This window comes from Cebus imitator, unplaced genomic scaffold (genome assembly GCF_001604975.1).
Source record: "Cebus imitator isolate Cc_AM_T3 unplaced genomic scaffold, Cebus_imitator-1.0 Scaffold110, whole genome shotgun sequence".
NCBI lineage: Eukaryota > Metazoa > Chordata > Mammalia > Primates > Cebidae > Cebus > Cebus imitator.
Window position 1 is genome coordinate 880,347 of NW_016107425.1, and position 6,976 is coordinate 887,322.

The 6,976-nt window shown below is 43.5% G+C and overlaps 1 pseudogene across 1 annotated transcript; it reads right to left on the bottom strand.

Annotated features, from left to right (window-relative positions):
* Nucleotides 1–1,932: 1,932 nt before the first annotated feature.
* On the bottom strand, nt 1,933–3,424 carry LOC108310960 (annotated as a pseudogene). Its single transcript, XR_001827994.2, has one exon. The product of XR_001827994.2 is annotated as an adenylosuccinate synthetase isozyme 2-like (transcript).
* Nucleotides 3,425–6,976: the final 3,552 nt, after the last annotated feature.

Below are 6,976 nucleotides of genomic sequence, written 5' to 3' on the forward strand. Positions count from 1 at the left end.
AATCCATCTGGAGTTAATTTTAGTGTAAGGTGTCAGGAAGGGGTCCAGTTTCTGCTTTCTGCACATGGCTAGCCAGTTCTCCCAACACCATTTATTAAACAGGGAATCCCTTCCCCATTCTTGTTTTTGTCAGGTTTGTCAAAGATCAGATGGTTGTAGATGTGTGGCATTGCCTCTGAGGCCTCTGTTCTGTTCCACTGATCTATATCTCTGTTTTGGTACCAGTACCATGCTGTTTTGATTACTGTAGCCTTGTAGTATAGTTTGAAGTCCAGTAGTGTGATGCCTCCAGCTTTGTTCTTTTTGCTTAGAATTCACTTGGCTATGCGGGCTCTCTTTTGGTTCCATATGAAGTTTAAGGTGTTTTTTTTCCAGTTCTGTGAAGAGGGGCATAGGTAGCTTGATGGGGATAGCATTGAATCTATAAATTACTTTGGGCAGTGTGGCCATTTCTACAATATCTATTCTTCCTAACCATAAACATGGAATGCTTTTCCATCTGTTTGTGTCCTCTCTTATTTTCTTGAGCAGTAGTTTGTAGTTCTTCTTGAAGAGGTCCTTTACATCCTTCGTTAGTTGTATTCCTAGGTATTTTATTCTCTTTGTAGCAATTGTGTATGGCAGTTCGTTCTTGATTTGCTCTCTTTAAGTCTGTTATTGGTGTATAGAAATGCTTGTGATTTCTGCACATTGATTTTGTATCCTGAGACTTTGCTGAAGTTGCTTATCAGTTTCAGGAGATTTGGGGCTGAGACAATGGGGTCTTCTAAATATACAATCATGTTGTCTGCAAATAGAGACAAGTTGACTTCTTCCTTTCCTAATTGAATACCCTTTATTTCTTTTTCTTGCCTGATTGCTCTGGCTGGAACTTCCACTACTATACTGAATAGGAGTGGTGAGAGAGGGCATCCTTGTCTAGTGCCAGATTTCAAAGGGAATGCTTCCAGTTTTTGCCCATTCAGTATGATATTGGCTGTGAGTTTGTCGTAAATAGTTTTTTATTATTTTGAGATATGTTCTGTCAATACCTAGTTTATTGAGAGTTCTTAGCATAAAGCACTGTTGAATTTTGTCAAAGGTCTTCTCTGCATCTATTGAGATAATCATGTGGTTTTTGTCTTTGCTTGTTTATGTGGTGGATTATGTTTATAGACTTGTGTATGTTGAACCAGCTTTGCATCCCCGGGATGCAGCCTACTTGTGATGGATAAGCTTTTTGATGTGCTGTTGCAATTGGTTTGCCAGTATTTTATTGAATATTTTTGCATCTATGTTCATCATGGATATTGGCCTGAAGTTTTCTTTTCTTGTTGAGTCTCTGCCGGGTTTTGGTATCAGGATGATGTTGGTCTCATAAAATGATTTGGGAAGGATTCCCTCTTTTTGGATTGTTTGGAAGTTTTAGAAGGAGTGATACCAGCTCCTCTTTGTATGTCTGGTAGAATTCAGCTGTGAACCCACCTAGAGCGGGGCTTTTTTTGATGGGTAGGCTATTAATTGCTGCCTCAACTTCAGCCCTTGTTATTGGTCTATTCAGGGTTTCGACTTCTTAAAAGTTTATGGAACCCCTATGTTTTCATCTTTTGTTTCTAACAACAAAGATTACAACGACAGAACTGAATGATCAGAATGTGAAAATATTTGTGCAAAACTGCATTAATTGTTCTTACCATCTAAAATAGGGGTAAAACTTAAGAACACATAATGACAATAATGAAGAAAAACTACATTAAAAGTAATTCTACTTTAGATTTCAGACAACATGGATTATACTATTACTAAACATTAAAAAAAGAAACTTGGCACCATGAGAGCAGCAGGAGCAACAAATGATTTGGTGATTATGCCAGCTAAGGAAAGCTAATACTGGAATATGCCAAAGTTAATCCCCACAACAGGCATCCATCTGAAAAGACTGGAAACAACTGGAGGGCTTACCAACTCACTTCAATGTCTTTATTCTTAAATTTGCAGGTGATAAATGAAATATTTAAGAAAGTCTTTTCCCCTCCCTCTGAAGGAGTGTTTCTTGTGTTACTGGCAATCATTAAAAGAGCTGAATCATAGACTCTCTGGATTTACCAACACCAATCCATTTAACTGGAATTTGAAGCTCATCTTCAATAAATCGAACATAGTTTTGTGCATTAACAGGTAGTTCTTTAAACATCCTTGCATTTGATATGTCTGTGTTCCATCCTGGGAGAGTCTTATACTGAACTTCAACTTTATTTAAGACTTCTTGGTTTGCTGGGATATGAGGTATGATATCACCATCTAACTTGTAAGCAACTCCAACTTTGATTTCCATAAACATGTCCGAAATATCCAACTTGGTAACTGCCAACGCAGTAAATCCATTGATCATATGAACATATTTGAGCAAAACGAGGTCCAACCAGCCACATCTTCTTTTCCTTCCAGTAGTTAACGCCAACTCTCTACCCCTGTGTGTAATAATTTTCCAATTTCATTGTCTTGCTCTGTAGGAAAGGCACCAATACCAACTCTAGTTGTATAAGTTTTCACGACTCCATAAACTTCTCCTACCTTTTGAGGGGGCATACCCAAACCAGTACAAATACCTCCAACAGTACAATTTGAAGAGGTTACAAAAGGGTAAGTCCCAAAATCACTATCTAATAGTGCTGCATTTGCACCTTCTACCAAGAGTTTCTTTGGTGGTCCATGTAGGGCCTTGTATAGGAAATAAACTCCATCTCTCACCATTGGCTTAATCCTTTCCATATAACCCTTGAGTTTTTGTAATTCACCTTCAATGCCTATTTCCAAAGTGGGGTATATAGATTTGTATTTGTTGGCTAGAACTTTAAACCTCTCCGAGAAGCCATCAAAGTCAGAAACAAGATCTCACATCCTGAGTCCACTCTGAGCTTTGGAAGAATAAACTGGCCCAATTCCCCTTTTTTGTTGTACCCAAATTTTTTCCTGCTTGTTCTTGTCTCTGTTGTTCCTGGATACTATCAGCTGCTTGATGAAAATCAAATACAGTATGAGCTCTGTCAGATATGATAAACCTTTTTCCCCAGCCTTCTAGTCCTTTTCCTTTTTGAACATTTTTCTCTGCTTCTTCAAACAATCCAGGTAGATGAATTACCACACCATTTCCAATGAATGCAGCCACATTTGGATTAATTATCCCACTGGGTAAGAGATGAAAATCATATTCCACAAAATCCACAACAACTGTATGGCCAGCATTATTTCCTCCCTGGCAGCAGCACATGATGTCAGCGTCCTGCACCAGTGGATCCACCACCTTCCCTTTGCCTTCGTAGCCCCACTGCGCACCGAGCACCACCGTCACCTTGTTTCCTCCGGGCCGTGCCCTGGGGCGGCCACAATCGCCGTTGGGCAGGAAGGATACCATCGCGTAGGTCTCGGCCAACACCATGGCTCCAGTGATGTGAGGAGGGCCCGAAGGAGACCAACAGTGAGCTTCACTGCTCTGCGACCGCCAGCCACATGCGGAGGAAGAAGGAGGGACACTTGGGTTTTATGCTGGCCTGGCATCTATTGTTTCTTCTTCTGGTCATATCACCTTCATTTTTCTTTGAGAAAATGTTCTTTCTTCATTCTTTCCCAATGAAAGTAAAGGAATGAGCTCACCCTCTGATTCCAACTCAACTTGATTGACCCAACTTAAGCGTGGTCAATCAAGGCATTCTAATCCTCTGGACAAAAGGGATGGACACCTGACCCTAGACAGGCTGATGAGATCCCTGGAGTGAGATCATGAAGCCCCAGACCAATACTGAGTCCATGAGCAAAGCATTGAGAGCCTAAGCAACCTTGGCCTTGATGCAACTGATGGAGCAAGCCCACCCCGTGTTCACCCTAGGATTCTTCAACCATGCCTGAGTTATCTGGAGGCCTGTAGTGGTTTCCTATGGCTGCAGCAAATTTCGACAAATGTAGTGGCTTAAAACAACACAAATTTGTTTTCTTTCGATTTTGTAAAAATGTCCAAAATCAGTCTCAGTGGACTGAAATCAAGTTATTGTCAGAGCGGTGTAGTGGCACACACCTGCAGTCCCAGCTACTTGGGAGGATTGCCTGAGCCTGAGATATCAAGGTCACAGTGAGCCATGATCATATCACTGCTACAGCCTGGGTAACAGAGCAAGACCCTGTCTCAAAAAAAAAAAAAAAAGGGATTTTGGATTTCAGGTTTTCAGATTAGGGATGCTAAACCTGTAGCAGAAATCTCTGAAGAGGAGGTGGTTAGAAGAGAAGTTGTTTCACTATAGACTGAGAAATATACGGCATAAGCTGGCATGGCTTTGTAGCCACGTAGCAGAGTGGAACCCACAATTTGGGTATTTGGGGAGCAGAGACCAGTGGCTTTCTGGAAAGGGCAAACTCTTCTGTCTGGAACTCAAGTTATCAAATCACATTTGGCTAAAACAAAGGCTCTAACGATGATGAATTCAAAGTGGTTAACTTTTGAAGGTATTTTTTCCCACCCATAAATACATATCCAAGACTCAAGGGAAGAGAAACTATTGAAAAGGACAAAGTTATCCTGTTGTCAGTAGTGAAGATTTTCCTGCTCTAAGGCAGAAACTCAGCCTTCACTGTACGTCCCTGGTCACTGCAACAAGCATGAGCAGAGGAACAACGGGCAGATCCAATGGGAGGAAAGCGTGGCTAGGTGAGCCCTCACAGCAGCTGTGTGTGGGTGCTATGGTTTGGGTGTTTGTCCCCTCCAAATCTCATGTTGAAATGTGATTCCCCAGTGTTAGAGGTAGGCCTAGTGGGAGGTGTTTGGGTCATGGGGATGCATCCCTCATGAAAAGCTTGGTGACCTCCCCATGATAATGAGTGAGTTCTTATTCTCTTCACACAATAGCTGGTTGTTTAAGAATCTGGTTGTTTAACAGAGCCTGGGACCTCCCCCACGCTTTATTCCCTCTCTCTTGCTCCTTCTCTCACCATGTGACACTTTGCCTTCCACCAAGAGTAAAAGCTTCCTGAGGCCTCACCAGAAGCAGAGCAGATACTGGCACCATGCTTGTACAGCCTGCAGAACTGTGAGCCAGTTAAACCTCTTTTCTTTATAAATTACATAATCTCAGGTATTCCTCTGGTGAGCCCTCAAAGCAACTGTGTGTGAGTGATATGGTTTGGATATTTGTTCCCTGCAACTCTCATGTTGAAACGTAATCCCCAATGATGGAGGCAGGGTCTGGTGGCCTAACACAGTGGGGGAAATAGAAGAAGGCATGAGCGATGGCATTATACTTTGTAGCAGGTTAATAAGTGGGATTTTGTTTGCCCCAAAATTGGTGCTTAGGATCCAATGCTGGAGACTAAAACATGGTAAGTACCCCACATTCTAAAGAAGGCAGCCACTAATTGGGATGCTATCACGCTTGCAGCTTACTGAAGGGGTTGAGCTGGCCCTTCTTTTTTTTTTTGAGATGGAGTCTCACTCTGTCACCCAGGCTGGAGTGCAGTGGCACCATCTTGGCTTACTGCAACCTCTGCCTCCTGGGTTCAAGCGATTCTCCTGCCTCAGCCTCTCGAGTGGCTGGGATTACAGGTGAGCCACCGTGCCCAGCTAATTTTTGTATTTTTAGTAGAGATGGGATTTCAGACTGGTCTTGAACTCCTGACCTCGTGATCCACCTGCCTTGACCTCCCAAAGTGCTGGGATTAGAAGCGTGAGCCACTGTGCTGGCTGCGCTGGCCCTTCTAACAGCAGCCATAGCCTCAAACCAGCCCCCTCAACCCCACCACCCTCTCAGAGAGGAGAGAAGGGATTTGTTAGGGTTGTGAGTTGGGGCCCAACACCCATTGCAGCTAGAGCCTGGAGGCTGAAGAGGAGGTGGCATCCTAGAGGTGATCCAGCCCTTGCACTCTGAGGCAAGGTGGAGGGAGAGGGCCAGAATGGTTCAAGGCCCTGTCCTGACCACTGTAGTTCCTTTGAGCTACAAGCCTGACAAGATGGGAAAACAGACAGCTTTGAGAAGCTAGAACATCTTTAATAATTAACGGCGTTCAGGAAGTTATGGAATCAAAGCTGGTGGTGGTGCCAAGGGGTCCACTAGGTAGTGAGAAAGAGAATATTTGGGAAAGGAGACAAAGACAAAACCAGTTCATGTTTTACTCTACCCAGTTAGGATTGTTCAAAAATGTTTACAATTTACAATCATGGCAAAATAAGCACCAAAAATCTTCTTTTTGGGGGGACATGGAGTCTTCCTCTCTCGCCTAGGCTGGAGTGCAGTGGCAAAATCTCAGCTCACTGCAACCTCTGCCTCCCGGGTTCAAGCGATTCTCCTGCCTCAGCCTCCTGAGTAGCTGGGATCACAGCTGGGATCATTTTTGTATTTTTAGTAGAGATGGGGTTTCACCATGTTGGCCAGGCTGGTCTTGAACTCCTGACCTCAGGTGATGTGCCCACCTCAGCCTCCCAATGTGCTGAGATTATAGCCACCACACCCAGGTGTTTTTTTTGTTTGTTTTTTTGAGTCAGGGTCTCACTCTGCTGTCCAGGCTGGAGTGCAGTGGCACAATTATGGTTTACTGCATCTTTGACCTTCTGGGCTCAAGTGATCCTCCTTGCTCAGACTCCCGAGTGGCTGAGACTACAGGCACACACCACCACACCCAGCTAATTGTATTGTTTGTAGAGACGGGGTTTCACTGTGTTGCCCTGGCTGGTCTGGAATTCCTGAGTTCAAGCAATCCTCTCACCTTGGCCTCCCAAAGTGCTGGGATTATAGGTGTGGGCCACTGTGCAGGGCCAGCACCAAGGATCTTATTTTCTCCCGATGGTAGTCAAGCTGACTTACTCTTTGCTATTAGGGAAAAACAAGCTGGATTGTGAATATTCCACCTCCATCCCCAGATAACTTCAGAGAACAAAAACAAAGAAAAGACCCCAAAGCAAACTCAATCACTTTATGAGCAGAGAAGGACAAAGAACTGACTAGATTTCTTATGT